This window comes from Martes martes, assembly GCF_963455335.1.
Source record: "Martes martes genome assembly, chromosome: 14".
NCBI lineage: Eukaryota > Metazoa > Chordata > Mammalia > Carnivora > Mustelidae > Martes > Martes martes.
The window spans coordinates 86666709-86689108 of NC_137902.1; positions in this window are offsets into that span (position 1 = coordinate 86666709).

Genomic DNA, 22400 nt, shown 5'->3' on the forward strand with positions numbered 1-22400 from the left:
AGATTACTTAATTGAAAAAAAAAAAAAAGATGCGATAGTTGGGCTTGTTTTCTTTTTTCCTTTTGACCCCTTCACCCATTTCTCCCACCTCCAACCCCAAACTTCTGCCATCCCCCATCTGTTCTGTCTGTAAGCTCATATTTTTGTTTTTGTTTTGTTGAAGGTTCTACATGTGATTTCTAGTATTTGTCTTTCTGTCTGGCCCGTTTTACTTAGCATAATGCCTTCATGGACCACCGTGTTGTAAATCGAAAGATTTCATCCTTTATTATGGCTGAGTAGGATTCCACTGTGTTTATCGACCACAATTTCCTTATTCATTCATCCACTGATGGCATTTAGGTCGTTTCTTTATTTTCACTGTTGTAAATAATCCTGCAGTGTGCTCAGGGCTGAATATACCTTTGTGAGTTAGTGTTTTCATTTCCTTCAGATAAATACTCAGAAGGGGAATTGCTGGCTCCTTTGGGTGTTCCATTTCTCATTTTTTTGAGGAACTTTTGTATTGTTTTCCATAGTGGCCGCACCCATTTGTACTTCTAGTAATGGTGCGCTAGAGTTTTCCTCTACTCTACATCTTCACCAAAACTTGCTATTTCTTGTGTGTTTTTGATAATGGCCCTTCTGACAGGTGTGAAGTGGTGCCTCATTCTGGTTTGATTTGAATTTCCCTGATGATTAGTGACGTTGAGCATCTTTTCATGTACGTGTAGACCATCTGTATGTCTTCTTTAGGAAAATGTCTATTTGGATCTGCTCCTGTTACATTAAATTACTTGTGGAGTTTTTGTTGGTTTTGGTGCTTTTGTGTGTTTTGTTTTGTTTTTGTTTTGCTGTTGAGTTGCATGAATTCTTTATATTTTGAATATTAACCCCTTACTGGATGTATAATTTACAAATGTTTTACCTTAGGTTACCATTTTATTTTGTTGATGGCTTCCTTTGTTTGGACATTTTATAGTTTGATGTTGGCACATATTTTGCTTCTTTGTTTGTTTTTACTTTGGTATAAGCTTAAAAGCACCACTACCAAGACCTATGTCAAGGACTTTTCCAAACCCTGCGTTTTCTGCCATAAGTTTTATAGTTCCAGGACTTGAATATATTCAAGTATTTGACCCATTTTGAGTTAGTTTTTGTGTATGGTGTAAGAGAATGGTGCAGTTTTGTTCTTCTGCATGTGGCTCTCCGGTGTTCCCAGCACCATTGATGAAAGAGACTATTTTCTCCCCCTCGTTTATTCTTGGCTCCTTTGTCATAAGGTCCCGGACCATAGATGTATGTGTTTACTTCTGGGCTCTCTCCTGTCTTCTGGTGATGTGTGTGTCTGTTTTTATGGCAATGCTAGATTGTTTTGATTACTCAAGCTTTGTCATTAGTCTGAAATGAACAAGCGCAATGCCTTTAGTGTGGTTCTTCTTTCTCTAGATTGCTCTGGTATTGTGTCTTTTGTGACATCATACAAATTTTTAGATCCTTTGTTCTCTTTCTGTGAAAAGTGTCCTTAGAATTTTGATAGGAATTGCAATGTAGATGGTTTAGGGAAGTATAGACATTTTACCACTATAGATTCTTCTCACCCATGAATATGCCATATCTTTCGGTTTATGTGTGTTGCCTTCGGTTTCTTTCCTTACTCTCTTGTAGTTTTCATTATACAAGATTTTACCTCTTGTTGAAGTTTATTCCTGGGTATTTTTTTTAAAGGTTTTGTTTATTTATTTGACAGAAAGATCACAAGTAGGCAGAGAGGCAGGCGGGGGGGGGGGAAGCAGGCTCCCTGCTGAGCAGAGAGCCTGATGTGGGGCTCGATCCCAGGAGCCTGAGATCATGACCTGAGCCGAAAGCAGAGGCTTAACCCACTGAGCCACCCAGGCGCCCCTATTTTATTCTTTTTGATGCAATTTCAGGTGGGATGATCTTCCTAATTTATTTTCTGATGATTCGTTCTTAGCGTATAGAAACACAGCAGGTTTTGGGGTAGTGATATTGTATCCAGTCCCTTTACTGAATTTAGTCATAGTTTGAACAATTTTTCATTGGCTTCTTTGAGGTTTTCCTTATATTCTGTATCATCTGCAAACAGTGACCACTTTACTTCTTTCTTTCCAGTTTTGGTGCTTTGTGATTATCTTCTTGCATAATTGTTCTGCCTTGGATTTTCAATATTGTGTTCAGTAAAAGTGGCAAGGAAAGATCGGCAGTGTTCCTAACATCGGCGATCTTAGAGGAAATAGTAACAGCTAAAACTTTTCGGTATGGGATGTGACATAATCTGTGCGGTTGTCACATACAGCCTTTTTAAAAAAGATTTTATTTATTTATTTGAAAGAGAGAGAGATCACAAGTAGGCAGAGAGGCTGAGAGAGGGGGAAGCAGGCTCCCTGCTGAGCAGAGAGCTTGATGCCGGGCTTGATCCCAGGACCCTGGGATCATGACCTGAGCCGAAGGCAGAGGCTTTAACCCACTGAGCCACCCAGGTGGACCATATATGGCCTTTTTGGTGTTGAGGTATGTTCCTGGTCTATGGACTCTGTTGAGAGTTTTGATTGCAAACGGATATTAAAGTTTGTCAAATGCTTCCCTGCATCTCAAGATGATCACATCATTTTTATTCTTTATTTTGTTAATGTGCTGTATCACTTTGATCGATGTGCACCTGTAAACCATCATTGCATTCCTGCAAGATCCCACTTGATCATAGTATATGATCCTCTCAGCATATTGGTGAACTTGGGTTTCTGGTATTTTGTTGAACATTTGTGCATCTATGGTCATCAGGGATATTGGACTGTAAGATTCTTTTCTTGGGGTGTCCTCGTTTATTTTTGTATCAGGGTAATATTGGCCTCAGCAAGTGCGTTTAGAAGCTTTCTCTCCTGTTTTTTGGAAAAGTGGGCAAAGGACTGGTATGAATCCTTCCCTGAATGGTAGAATTTACCATGAAAGGCATCTGGTTCTGGAACTTGGATTTTTGGGAGGTTTTAAATTGCTGATATGATGAGCACTGGTGTTTTATGTAAGTATTGAATCACTAAAGATGAAACTGTTTCCATATCTTGGTGGTGGGATGGATGAAGGGGAACGAGAGTCATGGGGGCCCAGCACTCAGAGGCTCCATCCGCCACTGTGGCTGTGCCATTCCTCTCAGATGCTGGCAGAGGACGAAGGACGTGGTGGAAACACGGCAGAGTGGTGGTGTCGGGAATGTGGGGTCCGAGTGGGGTGATGAGACTGATGCGTGGCCCTCCTGTCCCACCCACAGGGTATCAGATGGCCTACTGCCTGGCCAACAGCAACTCCAGCACATTAACCACAGTGGAGATGGGTGCCATGGTGAGGCGATTCACGGCCACCGAGCTGGCCCCAGAGTCAGCATACATCTTTAGGCTGATGATCAAGATGAGGCAGGGCTGGGGGAGCCCCTAGAGGCCACCATCATCACCACTGAGAAGCGAGGTAAGGCCAGAGGCCCAGGTCCACTGTCCTGGTGACATGGGGAGGATAGCTGGGCCCTGTTGGGAGCCATAGACTTGCTGGGTCCACGGCTTCCTGGGGCAGGGCTTGCAGGGTAGTGTGTCTACACAGCCTGATATTTACCAGACAGGCAGGAATGTCTCTGGAGAGGAGGTTGTGTAACTGGGATCAGGGTGGCTCTGAGTCTCTGTGTTGGAGGGACGCTCCCTGAAGCCAGGTGCTTTTTCTCTGATGTTCAAGACCACATGACCAGCTGAGCCAGGTGTTCCAAAACACGTTTCCTACCAAGCAATCCTAGGGAGATGTGTCTTCATGGATGCCGCTTCTGTTCCAAGCACTGGTGTGAAGTGCTTATTGTTCATTGTCTTGGTTTATCCTCACCAAATGCTGGGGGACAGAGTGCTGTGAGGCCCAGTTCTACAAAAGACATGGGGCACAGACAAATTCTGTCATTTGCCAGGGACACAGCTGTTGACGCAGTGATGTGGACACCCTTCACAGACACTGGGTTCCCTGTTCCCACAGCAATCTGCTGTGGGTTCCCAACTCAGTGAGCCCCTGATATGCCGTCCAGCCTCATCCTGGGATCTGCCTCAGGGGGTTCCCTTCCCAGGGCCACCTCAACTACTATAGGCCCTTTTTATGCCACCTGACCTTGGAGGGACCACAGGGGTTCCAGCTTAGGTCTGAGTCAGGGCAGAGCAGGGGCAATCTGGAATGCAGAGAAGCCACTGAACCCCCACTCTGAGGCTGCCAGGAGCCTGTGTGGCTTTCAGGGCCGCGTGGTGCCTGTCAGATTCTGTGCTACAACCAGCCCACATGCATAGTTCTCTTCGAGTTCTGGCTTCAGAATGTGTGGCTCAGGGACTGCATCCCAGTTCTCTCCACATCCAGGGAGCAGGCTGTGCTTTGGCCCTGCTGAGGTCACAGGGTAGCACACGGTTAGTAGCTTGACTCGGCCTATCCCAGGAGTGGTGTTGAGGGGAACATAGGGCTCATTTACCTCCTGTGCTCTTGAACGGAGAGCCCCATCCATGCCCCAGAGCTATCTCCCTGGACTTTGGAGCAAAATCAAAACAACAAAATGAAAGGATCCAGGATACATTTGGGCTCATTTCCCTGCAGAGGTGCTCTTGGTCTGTGGCTCATCAATGTCAGAGCAGGGCTTTTACTGGAGCACAGGTAGGCTGACAACCAGGCCTACTGCAGAGTATCTGGAAATGTTGCCGCCCTGGGAGAAACCCATTTGCTCACTACTCAAGTGTGATTTGTGCTGTTGTGCTGACTCCTCCTCTGACCCACCTGCGTACCATGAGAGGCTGAGTGAAATACAGTGCCTGGAGTGTAGATTGTGTTGGCTTCTCTATACATCTGTCCCTAGGGGTTATTCGGCTGGTGGGGTGGGGGCTAAGGGGCAGGTTATTTGGGGCCGATGTGCTTTGCTTCTGAGGAGCCCCCTGAGGTTGAGCAGGAAGGCGGGGGCTGCAGTCCGAACTGGCACCTGGGCCCACGTTGGTCACCACGGTGGTTGGGTTGAGGGGAGCGCAGGGCAGGCCAGCTGGAATCTACGGCTCCTCAACTGCCTGTTGACAGCCTGCAACCCAGGGCTCGGGGCACCGGAGCAGAGCCAGAGTCGCAGGGCCCAGCAGATGCTCATAGGGAAGGACTGGAGCCAGGGAGGGAGGCAGGCAGGCTCAGGCAGCCGCATCAGCCAGCCAGGTCGCCGGGGGGCTGAAGCCCGGCTCTGCTCTGTGCTGCACTGGAGGGTTGGCATGTCTCAGGGCAAAAAGCACACAGCGGGAAGTCTGCCATCACCACAACCCTGAAGTAGACGGTGTGGTGTGGCGCGCACTCAGGCACCTGGGTGCGGTGGGGGTGTCTCCTCATCCAGTCTCCTTTCGAATGCCTAGGTCAGCACCTGGGCGTTGGACGGAGGGCAGCTAGCTAGGGGGCGGGAGTTCTTTCTGAGGAGGCTGGCAGGTGGAATGCTGCCCCGTGGCTGGGGTGGGCAGTGGGGGTAGAGACCAAACTAGTCTGCTAAGCGCTAAGGCTTAGGATCTGTGCAAGGGGATTCTTGGAAGCGCCACAGAAGAAGAGCCCCATCTGCACGTCTCTGCAGCTCTGTTCCCCCTGCACAAACCTTGGATGGGTGCCAGGAGGGAGAAAGGGTGGGAAGGAGTATATTTGCTCCTTCCTCCCCTATGTGGGTTAGCTTCTTCCAAAGAGATCCATCGAGGACATGGAACACAGAGGCCGAGCGGCCTGGTGGACACCAGGAGAGGGTGTGCTGTGCAACCGGGGTAGGAAGGGCTAGACCTGCCTGACCATGGTGGATGCAAAGGGGGCACTGAACAGGTTTGTGGGCCTGGGGCAAGGCGGTGAGCTGCAGGGCTTCACCATCATCCAGGAAGCCTCCATAAACGCCGCTGCAAATCCTTTACAACCCCTCTGGTTTTTGCCTTGGGAGAAAATTCTAGAAGCAGAACCCTTAGCTCAGAAGACATGAGCGTGTTTGGCTTGGAGATATGGAAACTCATGGACACGCCATGCCCTGGCGACCAGGATGCAGGTCTTGTGGCCTCTCTGCTTCCATGGTGATGTCTTGCCTTCTGTGTTTGGTGAAAATACATCTCATTAAGCGTGTGTCCGCAGGTCCTTCCTCCCTACTTTGCCATTAAATGCCTGTGACTGTACCCGGTGATGTATCTTGTGGGGTCTTAGTGTCTGATTGTGAAAATTCTCAAACTCACCTGGGTACGGATTTGCAGAACTCATGGAAAAGCTGCATTCAAGCCAAACAAGAATTAATAAGCGGGGACTGAGTGAGCTGAGGATCGTGAGTCTACCTTTGTGACTCTTGTTTGAAACCTTGCTGGTTCTTTAATGTTTCTTCTTCCAGATCGAGGGAAACGGTATCTGAAAATATCCGTGATCTACAGAAATGTGATGAAACATTTCTGTGTGAACAAATGGGAGCATTTAACTTCTCTCCCTCCCTGAACCCTCCATCATTCAGGAACTCTCAGGGAGAATTCTTTCTTCCAAGGTACTTAGGATTATTGGCGTAAGTTCAGCACAAGCGCCTTTTTCTTGTAACAGGACACCGCTGGAAACGTTGGTTATTTTACCAAGAGATTGAGTGAAATGTCCAATTTGAGAGTAACGTGTATAGACTCGGATAACGACCAGACAGTTTTCAGGAATTAAGGGTGACTTTGTGGAGCCCCTTGGCAATAGCGGCTTCCCACCTCGATGACGCAGTGCCGAGGAGCCTTGCCAGATGAGTAGGGAATGTTACTTGTTGGAAGGTATGGGAACCTCAGGATATTTGGGGGACCTTGAGAAGAGGAATCCACCCAAATCGACAGGTATCGCAGTCAAGTCTGATGGGAGTATTGCGCTTGGCTTTGGCCTGGACGCACTACTGAAAGTTCACTCTAGAGATTCCTCATGAAAAGTTTCAGCACAGCAGGGTTTCAAAATCTGTATGGAACGGTCCGTCACTATGCCTGCCAGGCTTAGTTAGAATAGATGCTAAGAAACCAAGTGTGCTTGTGGCTGCCTTCTTGCATCTAAGAAACCATCCCAAATCCATTGAACTGAAATCCATCACCCATGTGGACTGGCATCTGCTGCCACCACCGCCAGGTGTTTCTGTGCCTCCAATGGGTCCCGTGAAGCTCTGAATCTATTTAGTTCACAATCTGGTTTGGGGACCTCACTTTGGAGGCTGGCAGTGTTTTCTGATTGGGAAAATCCTATCATAACTATACCCCAAATCGTCCCAGAATCCTCTAGAAGCTGGTTGTTGGAGGGCTTGCCCTTTGGGTCAGTAGCATAATCTCTGGTCAGGAGTGAAACAACTTCAATCTCCAAGGTATAGGTTATATTCATATTGGGTGGTGATTAGTTGTTGCTTTTTTTATTTCTTCTTTTGAGTTCCAGGGTCCATGAGAGGCATGTCTTAGAAAGGAAAGACCGGAGGCTCCTTTCAGCCAAATAGAGTTGTGAAAAAAGAAAGGAAGCAAGACTAACAGAGTCACTCACGTAGAGTAGAAAAGACATTGAGGAGGTAGAGTAGATGCATATCTCCTATGGGAGTTGTGTGTCATTGAAGTGACGGAGTAGGTGAATGAGAACCATGTCAAAGGTGAAAGACGATTCCAGGAGAAGTAAGCATCTCTAGGACGGTCATGCAAAATGCAGTTGAAATAGGGTTTATGCAGATTTTCTGTTTTGGTTCTGGGAGCAGCAGGAACTTTATTTAGACTCCTATCACTAGTTGCACATGGTGATGGACCTCTGGGCCATCTCCTGGCCCATATCCTCCTGCTTGGGTCTGGCAAAGATATCAAGGAACTCCCGGTAGCAAATTGACCATGTGTGTATGATTTGAAGGTCTGCCAGCAGCAATGCTGTCTTTCACAGATCGCGGGGCCCTGTGGTTTGGGCATCTTTGAGCTTGTGCTCTCTGCTGGAAGGGAGGGGCACGCTTTCAGTTTTGGGTGACATTGTGTCTTCCCGAGTGCGGGTCCTGAGACCTCAACTAAATGCTCTCCTTGTTTTTACAGGTGGTGCCTCAGGGCTCAGAGGACATGGCCTCATGGGCAGCATCCAAAAGGTCTGGCCTCTGTCTCTTCAGTGCAGATTCAAGTGCAACATGTACAGGAGTGTGACCCCTGCCGTCTCCCTGGTGGATGTACATCACAGTAGTAAGTTGTCTTGGTTTGGAACCTTCCGCCTGAGTTGAGGTTCAGGCCTTGACTTGGGTGTCTTTTTTGCTGGCTTCTGTCTTTCTTCCAGAGGGAAAGATGCCCTCTTATTGTTGATTAAATTGGAGATGTACCCTTAACCAGAATGTCTAGAGTTTGCTGCTTGGGGAAAATTACTTGGTGGCACATATGGAGAAGGTTCTGCAGGTCCCTGCCCCATACAAAACATCTTAACTCCAGGTTGCGTCTGTTAGCAGAATCCTGAGTTACTGCAGGGTTATCTTATAAATAGAAATTCTCTCCAAAATAGTGTTTTCTGCCAACACATTCTTTTTAGGGCCAGTAAACTAAAGAATATTGGGCATCTTTACAAATGGATCTCTGAGTGGACGTGCTTTTTTTTTTTTTTTTTTTTGTAAGAGGGGGAGGTGGGAGAGAGAGAGGTAGACACTGGGCAGGCTCTACATGTTTTGCAGAGCATGACACAGGGCTCGATCTCACAACACTGAGATCATCACCTCAGCCAAAATCAAGAGAGTCAGTAAGAAGGTCACTCACATAGAGTAGAGAAGACATGAGGAGGTAGAGTGTATGCCCATTTCCTGTAGGAATTCCATATCACTGAAGAATCAGTGTAGAAGAGTGAGAACATGTTTCTAATATGAAGATTCTAGGAGAAGTAAGCATCGCTAAGATGGTCATGTGAAATGCAGTTGTAATAGGGTTTCTGCAAGTCTTCTCTTTGGTTTTGGGAGCAGCGGGAAGTTTATTTAGTCTCTTGTCACTAGTTGCCAGTGGTGGTTGACGTCTGGGTCACGTTTTGTCCTACACGCTCCTCCTTTCGTCTGGCATAGACATCATGGAACTCCTGGTAGCCAGATTTGGAAGTGGAGGGACTGAGGGAGAGAGAGACCCTTAAGCAGGCTCCACATGCTGTGCAGAGCATGACACATGTCACGGGCTCGATCTGACAACCCTGAAATCAGGACCTGAGCCAAAATCAAGAGTTGGTCCCTTAACTAAAAGAGCCCTACAGGCATTCCTGGATGTGCTTTGTGTTTATGGAAGGCAGTGTACATACCCCGTCCTGTTCTATGATCTTCTAAATTAAGGACTATTTCCATATCGGCAGTGGTCTTACACCTTCTCAGGCCAAGAGAAAAGTAACTATGTTTGGTGGTAGAGAAAAGCAGTTGGCTACCATATTCTCTCAGAGGGGGAGGTAGCGCTCACTGCCTGACTCTGAACAGTACAGTTTTATTCCTGTCCTGATACACAAGGTTCTTCCAAAACAGCACCTCTGTAAAAGATAAAATTAATTTGCAAGCCCCTGGGTGACACAGTTGGTTAAGCATCTGCCTTTGACTAAGGTCAGGATCCCTGGATCCTGGGGGATCAGGCCCTGCATTGGGTACCCTTCTCAGTGGGAGGCCTGCTTCCTCTCCCTCTTCCCCCCAGCTGACTCCCAACTATTCTTGATCCCTCTCTAGCTCTCTTGATCTCAAAAAAGTAAAGGAACACAAGTATTTCTAAGTAAGAAATTAATTTGTAAGTCGTTTCTAATTTATGAGGATAATATTAGTAGAATTAAGGACACATGAGAGGTAGATCCCAAACCATGTGTTTGATGAATCTTGTGGCCATTCATCCTTGCGATCTACATACATCGATAGGTCAGTGTTTTTGTGAACGGACGTCGAGCACCTCGTGCTCTGAGATTCTGAGTTCACCCTCCAGTTGATGTTCTCATGGATCCCAGGCAGTGTTTCTTCCTGGGATCCCACTTCCTACCAAGAGACAGTACCCGTGTCAGTTGTGAGAGCTCGTAAAGGAAAAGTCCCCCGTTCTTACTTGGCACAGTGTGCACGGTTGTGAGACCCCCCCCCCACGCCTGTTCGGGGATCCTGGCCTTTGTGCAAGTACTGATGGATCGGAGCAGATGTGCTTGATTTCTAGCGATTGGTTACTGGAATAGCGCATTGTGCATCCCTCAGCACGGGACCCAGTTGTATGTGTTTGCAGCGTCTGAGTTTGTATCTCAGTGTCACCCTAAGAAATTCCTTGGGAGGTCTTTGCCCAGTGATTTTCGGATGGGAGTGTCCGGGGAAGGGTTTCCCCGCGTTGCGCTGGGATCAGGGATTCCTCGGCGTGAGGGTGTCGTTGCTGGCTAAGGAAGAAGGGATACCTGAGCCCATTCCTTTCCTCATCACACCGGGAGGATTTTCTTGCGTGGGAATCCTCCCAGGGCCTTCCCGTGTTGGCTCCGTGAGGAATGGGATTCCCACATGGATCTCACCGGCATTCAGCCGCAGCGATGACGCAGGGGGTCCTGGGAGGTTCCTGCGCCTTCGCTCCCATGGGAGGGATGACGCGCACTCTGAGATGGTAGCGGGAGCTCAGGCCCGAGCCCCAGTTGAAGCTTCTCCCACCAGGCTACAGCGCTCGTGGTTCTCCCCGTGTGAGTTCTGTGGTGTTGGGAAGGGGCCCACTTCTGGCAGAAGGCTCTGCCTCCGTGACGGGAGACACGGTGTCTCCCCTGTGTGGTTTCTGTGGTGGTGAGAAAGGTGGGCGCTCTGGGTCCAGGCGGGAGCCCAGTGATGACAGACCCAGGTTCCTCTGCTCTGAGTTGTCCGGTGTCTCCAAACGTGAGAGCCGTATCGAACGGCTCTCCCACGTTGACCGCATCGGTCGGGGTTCCCGCCTGTGTGGATCCTCGGATGCTGGCTCAGGGTGTGTCTGGACTAAATGCTTTCCCCCGAAGGTGGCATTCAACCAGTTTCTGTCTGCGGGAACGTGCCCATGGCCTCGAAGGGATGCGTGTTGCTGCGAGCTCTCGTGCAGCAGTCCCACCACATGGCTTCTACCCCGTGGGAGGTGCTGGGCGTGAATGAGAGCAGAGCTCTCCGAAGGAAGGGTCTCCCACCTTCGTTCCCTCCCTAAAGGGCCTCTCCGGTGGTCTTGCTGTGTACCGAGGTGAGCACTGCCCTGCAGTTGTTTGCCCCATGCGTGTCATGTCTCCTTTCCTCGGAAGGGTGAGTTCTCTAGTGTCTCCCGAGGGGAGAGCCCCGAGTCAAGGCTCTCCCACCCTGGGGAGAGGTGTGTGGTGCGATCCAGGATGAACGAGCCCTGATGTCCTTGGCACCGGGGACACGTGGCCGACGGCTCTTCCACATTGTCAGTAAATACAAGGTGTGTCTTCCCCGGACGCAACACACATGGAGCGAGGTGAGGGACGTGAGACATCTCCCTTCTGGGCCCCAGCATTGGCCGGGTTCCTGGGCAGTGTGAACCCTCTGCTAATGGCCAGAACAGGAGGGGCTGTGGAAGGCTTGCTCCCTCATGTCCCTCCCTTCCCGCCTCAACGTACGCATTGCAGCCCCTCCCTACAGGAACGGTCTCTGCGTCTACCTCTGCAAGCCGCTTGTAGTCGGGTGCCGTGTGCCTTTCCCGAATTCAGATAGATCTCTCTACACGGTAGCCTCACACACCACGTCAACTGCTGCTTCAATTTTCGATGTTTCCGTTTCAAAGACTATATACCTGTGAGTCGTGTTGAAGGCAGTGACTTTTCCAGACACTCGGGCAGTGGCTTGCCCTGAGGCCCATTTCAGCCGAGAAATGAAACTCTTCCGATTTCTGGTGGGACAGCCCGTATGCTCGGGGTCTTGGAAGACAGGAGAGTGTGGGGAATGCTTAGCGTAGCCCATGTCCAGCTGTGGTGTGGAAGGCCAGGGTTCATGACCCTGAAGCCTCCCGTTGACTTGCAGAGAAGCAGACCTTTGAGATGCCCCCGTGCGGGTATCCCTTCATCCTTTCTGATAGGGAACGTATCGCCGTGAGCTCCTGGGTCTTCTACAGACAGAATGAGTCACGGAACACTAGGCGAAAAAGTCCTGAAGGGCTGTATGGGGACTACCAGAACAGAACGAAAGAAGAAGGGGAGAGAGGAAGGGGAGAGAGGAAGGGGAGAGAGGAAGGAATACAAAGAACAAAAAGGTACTGCAGGGGAGGAAGGGAGGGAGGGCGGGTGGCCTTGAAAAAGGGAGAAGAGAACCTGGTAGAGAGGCACTAGGGGAAAGAAGAATTTTGAAAGTTGTGAGACAAACATCTGAGAGTGAAGGTTTGAGCTTGATGACAAAGGGAAGGAATGGAGTCCTCTACTCAGGAGCAGAAACCTGTTCTAGGGTCTTGGTGAGGAGACCCTATGGACCAGACAAAGATGCGAGAAAAAGAAGGTGAGGACGGGATGCTGGGGCGTTTCAGATGGGCAAACTCGACCACGTCGAGGACGGAAAGAGGTGCCGTGTGAGGGTTTCAGTGCAAGAATCACAGAAGTGTCCTGTCCTCGGAGGACACGGAACGTGCAGTGGGTTAGGTGGATGGAGTCGGAAGAGTTGACAGACATGGGCCCGTGTGGCAGGGTTGTTTCCACAGGAGCCCTACAAGAGACAGGACCGATGTAGGAAAGACGTCAGCATTCAAGACCGATGGTCAGGAAAGAAGTCTGGAGACGGCTTTGCTGGCAGGAGGTGATTTTTATTAAAGCACAGGGACACGGCCCGTGGGTAGAAAGGGTTGCTTGCTGGGGTGGTGACGGGAGGCTGACTCTCTGGGATGGCACTGGGGGAGGTCAGGCCAAAGGGAGGTTTTGCAAGAACGTTGCAGGAGGACAGAGGACACTCAGGATACTGGAGGCTTTGCTCCTGTCAAGGGAAGGTGGTTTTTCCTCCTAGGAAGGCATTAATTGAGAGATGGTGGGGGGCTTCCTGGAGGAATGTTGCCTTCCTCCTCTCACAGGTCCTTCTCAAGGGACTGCAGGTTGGAAAAGAAACTCTTGTCTTACGGACATTTCCTTCGGCCTCAGCCTCCCTCAGTGTCGTGGAGGGGAGGGAGATGTCAGGGCTTCAGGAAACGGAGATCCGGGTCTCTGGAAGGTCGCTAGCCTCTGGTTAAGCAAGCCTCTTCGTGCAGAATCACGGGGACGTTGACAAAGCGAGGGAGACTCCGGTCTTGCCGGGTTTGGATCTCCATCGGTGGAGAATCTGTTTTGTCCCTTTCCGTAGCTATTGGGCCGTCAGAGCGCCTTGAGGAATGTCCCCCGTTATCACAGGTTGGGGGGCGGTGTGGCGTGCCACCTCCTGCTTGGTGCTCAGCTAGCCTTCTCCTCCCTCCTCGTGTGCCCCTGACCAGTGTAGAGCCTTGCGTGGGTAAGGTCGTTGAAGGAGGATGGTCTCATCTTCTGTAACTTCTTCCTGCTGAATAGGGGCGTAGAGCTGTCCCTATCCGTGGGTCATTCCTGGTCAGCTGGGGAAGGCCTCTGTTGTCAGAGCTGTAAAAGGAAGAGGCCGCGGAGTGCAGGGGAGAAGTTGTGACTGGATCTTCCTGAGCGGAAAGGACCATCTGTCCTCTGAACGTTCCTGCAGTGAAGGGTTCCTGGCACCACCTGCAGAGACGGGGCGGGGGGTGGGAAACAACACAACAGGGTTAGAAGAAGAGAGACCCGTGAAGGGTCCTTTGATAGTGGGTGAGAACCCTCCCCCAGGCCAAGAGTTGAGCCAGTCCTTAAAGAGAGGGATCCTTGGAAGTGCGGATTGGAGCAGTGGTGTCTGTGTGTGTGTGTGTTAGGAACCCAGAAGTCTCTTTGTGATCGTGAGGAATGTACGCCCAGCATTGTGTGTTTCGACGGGCCCAGGCTCCACCTTGTGCAGCAGTGACAACATCCGAAGCCTTTGTGTTTTGTAGCACAGCTCTGTGCGTTGGGATCATTCCCGTATCTCATTGAGAAATCCTGTTTGGGGTGACACGTAGGGCCTTGACTGTGGACTGGGTAAGGTGTTCCCCATGCCCCACGACGTCCTCCATTCCCAAAGAGGGGCAAAGATGGATGCTCGGTGGCCACGTCAGTGGAACGGAGCCCACGTGCACCGTTGTTTGAAAGGGGGAAGGTCGGCTGGGTCGGGGATGGTTCTCATAAGGCGCCCGGGCCTTTGGCCCACCCCAAGTGTCTGGTGGCCTCCGGAGCTTGGGGAAGCCATGGGCCCAGGTTCGAGCTTCATGGCCATTGGGTCCCAGCTAGGGGCCCTTATCTAATCCCGAGTCTCCTTGAACCGCAGTCAGGCTTTCAAGGGCTCCTCCCTCGGGCTGGGAGGGCCGTTTCAGGCCCATATTGGGTTGGCGGGTTATGGCTTGGGAAGAAGAGCCTTTTCTGTCAATTGCTTCACGGGCGAAGAGGACGAGGAAGGCCTGTCGGAGCCCGGATAAATACTTGGGTGATTTTTTTGCCAATTAGAACCGACGGGTGGGCCCTAGGATCTCTGCTGTGGGGGCAGCCATGTTTGCTGACAGGCTTTGGCCTCAGCGGTCTGAGTTCGACTGATGACAGCGTCCCTGGTTCTTCTTACCCCCTTTCCAATAAACGGTTGCCGTTGCTAAAGCACCTGTCCTCTGCACTTTGGGAGGGGCATCTTCAGTCGGGTGGACCTAAGACCCTTTCCGGAGTTAGGGGCCATGGGCGTGGTGGGGTCGGGTGCAGGCCTGAGGGTCGCTGGGTTTCAAGTTGGGCTGCGTTCGGGGGTTAGTTCAGGCGTATCTGGGAGCGTAAGGTGGTACTTGATAAATCGGCCTCCCGTCATGGTTCGGCGGCCTTTGTTCTCTGTGACGCTCTGGAGCTGATGCCAAGTCCTTAGAGTCAGGGGCCATCCCCGTAGCAACTGGGAGGTTCCTTTGCCCAGGAGGGCCGTTGGATGCTTAGCCGAAGCCTTTGTTTGCCATCGTACCTGAATAGGGGGGGCTTCTTGCATCAGTAGGACTGGGAGGGAAGAAACCATTCCAGGAAGCCCTTTGGATTGGAGGTCGCGCCGGCAGATCCTCGTTAGGAGGAGTCGCTGGTAAGTGGGAGCAAACTTGTCCGGGAGATCAGGGCACCCCAAGTGCACCCTCCACTCCGGTTAGAGAGCGGGGTCCTTGATTGGCTCTGTAAGTCCCCAGAGAACCCTGTGGAGTGGTGTATGTTCTCTGGCTTTGAGGGAAAGAGTTCCTCACCCCAGCCCCATCCAGTTGGTCTAGGTGCTCGTTGAGTTCTACAGTCGTGGGGGAATCAATGGCATGTTCCAGTTGCGGAAGGAACCCTGAGCCTGTGGGTTCTCAGTATTATGCGCACAGAATAAGAAGCAAGGGGACTGCCTGTCCACGAGCTAATGTGGAAATGTTTCTGAAGGTGAGCTCAGGTCGTCTGGCTTAGTTGAGCAACACCTACGGAAAGGCCACCAGAGTGAGACGCGAGCGTCCACAAAGGCGGGTTCGTGAAACGTACTTTTCCTCTTCCAGAGAACACTCCCCTCCAGAGATAGCCAACTCAGGGCTCATGTCCTTGGCGAGCAAGCCCCGCTTTAACCCACGTGGCCCAGTTCCCGACTTGAGCTCAGCAAGCCTAGTGATCGATCCCGAGTGACAGCTTAGAATCTGCATCCCTGGGACTTTTCCGAGGAATCTGTAACCGTCGTCTCTCTAGGCCAGAATCCAAGGGAAGGGCTTGCCATCAGACGTGCCTGCCATACCTGTGGATTTGGGCAGGTTCCTTTTCCTGTGGTGCCTGATAGATCCTGAGGTCCCTGCACCTGCCAGGAAGTGACACCCTATCTGCTCCTGGTGAGGCGGTGGGTCGTCTGGAGGCAAGGGGTCAGGCCAGCCTTCCCGAGGGGCTTGATGGCCGCCGGCGTTCCGAAAGGCAGCCTCAGGCCCTGAAAGGCCTTTGGTCCCGTCTGGGTCTCTGCCTAGCTGTCTCCATAGGACAGTCCCATCCAAGCCTTGGTCAGATCACCCATGTTTCCAGGGATGCCCCGTTCCAAGCAGAAGAGAGTCTTATGGAACATCGGGAGATGGTGAGGGTTGCCATGGGAGATGAAGTGCTTCCCAAGACCTTTGGACTCGGAGGGCTCAGGTAGAGTGAAACGTGCCACGCTTTCACGTGCTGCCAAAGGAATGTTGGGTCCCATTCCTGTACGTCCTAGATGTGTAGCATTGCCGTCCTTGAGGCCTAAGTTTTCCGCGAGGTGCAGCGTGGTGCTTGGGGCCCCGGTTCCTCTGCCGTGGTGTCTGGGTGCTGCGGAGTTGGAGCTCAGGTGAGGGACAGCCTCTCCTCCCTACACCGACTGCTGCTGCCAAACACCCAGGCTGAGCGGGGCCCGTTCTGTGGGGCCGCTGCCAGTGTCGAGCCCAGCATTGGTCACGGTCGTGTGCGTGGAAGCGACAGGGGCGGTTCAGGGGCGGCCCCCTAGGGGAATCCAGCAGGGGTGGCCGCTGCCCCTCGAGTCGATGGCAGGGTGGTCAAGGGGCCCTGGCAGTGCTGCTTCATCCCGCCCGTGTCATGCTCTGCATGGTTGCTGGGGACTGGAGGGGACAGCGGGAGGAGGAGCAGCCCCTGCGGCCGACAGGGGAGACGACGGGAAGGCTGCTGTCCTGCCCAGTCCCAGGTGGGCCCAGTCTCACCAGACAACGGACTGTTGTAGGCCCAGATGGTAGCCTCGTGCTCCGAGAGTCAGTCCTCAGAAGGACCTGGGAAGCCAACTCTGGGTGTGGCGGCCAACCCAGAGGGTCCTCTTGCTTCGTCCTCGGGTGGGCGAGGGTCCTCTTGCCTTGCCTCGTCGTCTTCTGGTGGGCTGCCCAGAAGTCTTCTCTTTGGCCTACGGAGTTCAGGTGTAAGAGAGCCGATCCCGCAGGCGTGTTTCCTCGTATGTTCACGCCGAATTCTCGTCCGGGCCCAAATCGGAGCCGCAAGTGGTGCCCCAGGGCCCTCCTGGCTCCCTTTTTCTGAGCAGCCCAGGAGACTCTGGTGCCTCGGGGTCGTGGGCAGACTGTCCTGTGGCACAGCTGTGGAGAGAACAGGAGGAGTGGTGTGAGATAGCAAGTGGCGTGTGGCCTGGGGCAGGTCTTACCTTCTGAGGTGTTGAGGTCGAGATCTGCCTGTAGGCCCCATGTGTGACCTGAAGAGAGGGAAGTTTCCCATGGGCCCCCTGGGGCTGAATGAAGGCTCCACTGCCAGGGTCACTCAGGCCCCTTCCCTGACCGTCCTCCTCCGTGACGGCGGGGTCCCCCTCCTGCTGGGCTGTGCCCTTCCCCAGCCTCTCTGAGAGCCCTCGACATGCCCTTCTCTGTGGGAGAAGCCTTTGCACACACGAGTGTCGCAGGTGGCGTGGCAGAGACGACGTGCTCCCAACGCCCACGGGACGTGAGTTTGCACAGTCCACCGGCTGTGGGCCCGTGGTGGGCGAGGTGGGAGCAGGCCGGGTGGCCTTTCCCTGGTGGGTCTTCCCTGCCGCCGGAGGGCTCGAGGAGAGTCTCTAGAATATGCAACTCACATAGCGAAATGGTGCCACGAGGGGACCCGCTACCTCCGACGAGGCGTCTTGGAGGCTCGGGGACTGGAGGTGTGGGTCCGATCCCACGGGAGTGGCCGGCAGACATGACTCAGCTGGAGACCGGGGCCGACTCCGTGCCCACAGGGATGCAGCGCCGGGAGGGGTGAGCTGTCCTGCTCCTGCGAGCCCGGGGGCCTGTCTTGTTTGCTCAGTTCTCAGGTGCGTGAAGTGGGAGAGGAGGCCACCCCGCCTCGGTCTCTTCCCGACTAGTGCCGCTCGGGAGCAAGCCGTCTGCTGACTTTTGCAGGGTGGGAGGGCAAGGCTTGGGTGGTGCAGTGTGAGGCGCTCAATGGGGCGTGGAGCCCTGAGGCAGAAGAGCACCGTGCCTGGGCTGCCTGGGGTCCAGTCCCTCCAGGCAGCCAGTGCCCTCCCTCCGAGATCAGTAGCTCCTGGACGACAGCGCCCAGCCACCGCAGGGAGGCGCACGGATCAGGTGGAGGTTCTCCGTGGGATGTTCTCTGGGCTTCCTCGTGCCTGCAGGGGCTGGGACCTACCTCTCCTCCCCTCGTTGCGGTCAGAGGGTAGGGCAGTGCCCCGGGTTTTGTGTGGATTCCCGAGCTGCCCACAGCAAAGTCGGGGCAACGAGGGGAACACGTGTCCATGTCCGCCTGCCCCTTTTCCTGCCCAACTCACCCCGTTCCCAAGTCCTCCTCTTCTTCTGCTTCCCTTGTTGTCTCTGCCAAGTCCACAGAAGGGAAGCTTCTTGAGAGCTGAGAGCAAGAGCAGAACGGGACATGAGCACAGATTCCCCGGCCGCAGAGAGCCAGGTGGGGACACCCAGGCCCAGCCTCCCTTGCTGAGGCCCCTCCAGCAGGGTGAGCCGTGCCCTGCCGACTCGCGGCCCTCCTCCCTGCTCTGCTGCCCGGGACTGCTTCCCAGACGCAGCGGCGAGGGGTCAGGGTGGTGCTCGGAAGAGGGTGAGGAGGGCTGCCCAGGGATTTCATGCAGCAGTCCCGACGCGAAGCCTGAGTGCCTGGCGGAGACTAGGGCCTCCAGGGTGGGTGTCCTCAAAGCAGGGAAAGGGGAAGGAGCTGGGAGGAGGCGCTATGGACAGAGGAGAGAGGAAGCCCAAGAGATAGAAGTGGAAGGGCCTTACAGGCGCAGTGTGGCTCGTTCCGTCGGAATCGTCGTCTTCTGTGGACTCCTCCTCCGGGTCAGAGAGCAGCGAGGATGCTGGCGTGGCCGAGAGAGAGGACAAAGGGCAGTTAGTGCAGCTGACGACCTCTGGCCTGTTGCTCTGGGGACGCTGGGCTCTGCCCTCCGTGGGGTGGGTCCCTAGCTCTGAGTCCTCCCTGGCCTCGGTCGCTTGATGTCCACAGGGTGCAGGTGGGTCTCTGGTTGCCCGCCTGCTCTTCGCACCTCCGCTTCTCTCCAAGCCCCGGAAGCCCGTCTGTGTGACCCTCTCCCCCCCGGAGGCCGTCACTGTCCCTAAGACGGCCTCTGGGGGACTTGGCCTTCGTCGGTCCTTGTTGCTGTCCCTCCCTGCTCCCCTTCCTCCTCCTCCTCCTCCCCTGGAGATGCTCCGTGTCCTTCCCCCCTGCCAAGCTCCCCCAGTCCTATTGTTGTCCCAGAGGGGGCAGCCAAGGAAAGAGAGGAGATATCCTGGCTCCCCCGGAATCAAGCCCCTGATCCCTGTGTGCTGGGAGCAGCCGTCATGGTTCTGGGATTGCTGGGGGAAGTGCAGGGAGAGATGGCCCACCACCTCCCCACGGCCCATGTCTGCCCAGGGACTGAGATGACCTTCCCAGGGACATGGTTCAGGCTAATCTGACGCCCTCTGTTTCCTTAAGGGTTACAGAGGTTGAGTGGAGACGGGCGCACAGGAAATTCTCCAGGCGCCCTCAGCTGTTCGGGGCAGCCCTGGAAAATGTCCAGCGGGGTGGTTGGTCCCTGAAACCCAGGATTCCTGCCCGTGCTCCTGCGGAGGCTTGCAGGGAACGGACGGGGTAGGGGTGTGTGTAGGGCCCTGGGCAGGCCTGAGGAACGTTTGCCGTTGGGGCATGCCTCGGGAGTGGGGAGCGTGGCCAGGGCTGTGTGCCGGAGAGGTGGGTTTGTGAGAGGAGCCGTGACTCCCTGGCCCTGCTCCCGAGAGGCTCTGTGCTATGCCTCGACGACAGCTGGTGAGGGGTAGAGTGGACCCGGGGCAGCCAGTGGGTGAAGCAGGTCCAGCAGCCCCTTCACACAGGCCTGGGGTACCCGGGTCCGCGACAGGGCGTCTCGAGGGCGGCTGCATGGGGGCGTCCTTCCCTTGGGGACACGTCCGCAGGTCAGATTCGGCTGGGGCGTGAAGGCTGGCCGAAGCTACGGGGCACGGGAGCCTGGGTAGTGAAGCCAGGGGAAGTACGCTTGCAGTTGTGCAGCTCTGGGAGTCCCCTGGAAGGTCCAGCAGCTTGTAGAGGACCAGGACGGGTTGGTCGTGGAGGGCATGAGGGAGAGAGTTTAGACCTGTCTTCCACCTCCTGGCTCACACCCGAACGCAGTGTCCTGCTTCTCTTGCCCAGGAGAGGGTGGTTGGGGCCGCCAAGTCCTGAGCATGACCAGGTCTGGGCCCGTGCCAAGAAAGATCCAGAATCTCTTGTGCAGCATTCCCGAGAGGCCATGAGCCAAGAGACCAAGCTTTGACACGTGGCAACGGCCAAGGGAGGCACGGGCAGCTTTGACGGGAAAGATCGTTCAAGTTGCCGCGCAAGGAGTCAAGTGGTGATGACAAACCCATCCTACCCGAAAGGCCCGTGGACACAGTGTCTGTTCTTTTCGTTCAGAAACCGTGAAACGAGCAAATCCTGCCTGTTGCCAAAGCACCCCTTTCCTTGGTGGTTTGTTACCGACCTGCTTCACTCTCCAGAGCGGCAGGGGCCACCCCATGTTCCCGGGAGCCCTGTCCCACTGTTCCCATCCTCTGTGCCGTTCCCTACCTGAAGAAGAGGCTTCGTCCTCACTGTCGGAGTCGTCGCAGCTCTCAACACGCAGATCTGTCAGAACTGAAAGAGGAGCAAGGCTGTTAGGAGGGACACTGCCTCACCCCTTCATCCCAGGTGCGCTGGGATGTCTCTGGGCCGTGCGGCATCTGCCTGACCCTTTTGCTGCCCCGTCAGAGGTTCACGGGGCTGGTGGAGCCGGAGCCCTTGGAGGAGACGGGGATTGGAGTTTCATCCCTTCTGATGAGACCAGGATGCTGCAGCAGTCACCTCAGTGTCCGTTCTGCATGCCCATGACCGCTGTCCCCTCCCATGCCACCACCTAAACCTCCCGTCGTTATGGGACTCTTGACGTGTGGCTAGCGGGAGTGAGCAACCGGACGTTTTCGTGTCCTTGGCGATTTCCGTGGACTACATTGAGATCATAAGTGACTGTGCACCATGGATACTAGCCAGACTCTTTCCTGGATCGCTCAGCACTAGAAACCCACCAGGAGCGAGAGACAAGGCCCGGTCTCCCGCGTGTGTCTCGGGCGTCTGTGGCTGGCCCGACAGGGCCGTTGATAGGGAAGACGTTCCCGGGCTCACGCCCACCCACCAGGCACTGCGGGAGGTCTTTGGACCCTAAGAGATTAAGGCGAAGCCCCAGTTCCTAGAATGAATGGGGAACAGATTCCGTGCAGCGCTGACCCAAAGCTCAATGTGATGTTCTCGGAACAGAGAAGCTGCTAGAATAGGTAATGGAACCCCAAAGGAACCCAACGAGCCAGAACGTCTCTGATTGTGAAGAAGTAGGTGGTGGGTCCCTAGGAGCTGACCTTCCAATACCGTGGATCCCTCCCCTGAGCCAGCAGGATGGTGCTGGCATACAAATAGGCAGGGGCACCCGGGAGTGAAGTAGAAATGCCCAAAGAAAGGCGCTCGTGGTGGCATCACGATGCTTGACAGGAGGACCGCCTAGAAAAAGCATCCTCTTCTGACGCAGCGAACAGAATGAAAAGGCAGCCCACAGACTGGAGACACCGTTTGCAGTCCTTATTTCAGGACAGGTGTGCTCACTGACGAAAACGAAGAACAACAAAGAAAACCAACCAAGCAAGGGAAGACCGGGATTTCACCCGCCGAAAGAACCGAGAAAAAGGCTGCAGTAGTCTGTGCCGCGAAGGGAACGAATGACTCGGCCGGTCAAACAGACGTCGTCTGAAAAGATGCTCGACGTGAGGCATCGTGAGGGCGATGCAGATCCAAAGGACGCGGAGCTGTGGCATTGTCTGTTAGGGTAGCGAGGACCCAACCCAGGAACTCAAACCCCAAACCCATGCTGGAAGGATGCAGGGAATTGGAGACTTTGTATGCAATTCGTGGGATGCAGAACGGTGCAACTCCCCCCCAAAGCCTGTTGAGTGTCCTCAGAGAGCGGCGCAAGGTACTCACTCCCGTGGACGCGGCACATGCGAGTGAGGACAAGAGATGTCGGAAAATCAGGTTCTGTTCAAAGACGCGTTTCTCACGAGAGGAAGTCCTGTTTGCTGCCAAAGAACCCTGAAACCCTGATTTGGCTCTGTTTCCATTCCCAGGCACTGAACTCCCTGCACTTGGCTATCGGCCCAACCCTTATGAATCAGACGAGGCCCTCTTGCACGGGCAGATGCCCGCGAAACGTGTGGTGATTGTCCTGTCACACCCGTTGAGGTTTGAGGTTCTCTTTCGCCACGTTGCAATGCACAGAGCACCCTTCGTTCCTGCACGGAGGGGGCCCAGGTCCCCCCGGTGATGCTCAGTCCCTGAAGACGACCTCATTCCCACTTCGATGAGACACCTTGTGGGCCCATCTCCGAGAGCCCCAGCTAGGACCAGTGGTGGGTGTGTGCTTTCCC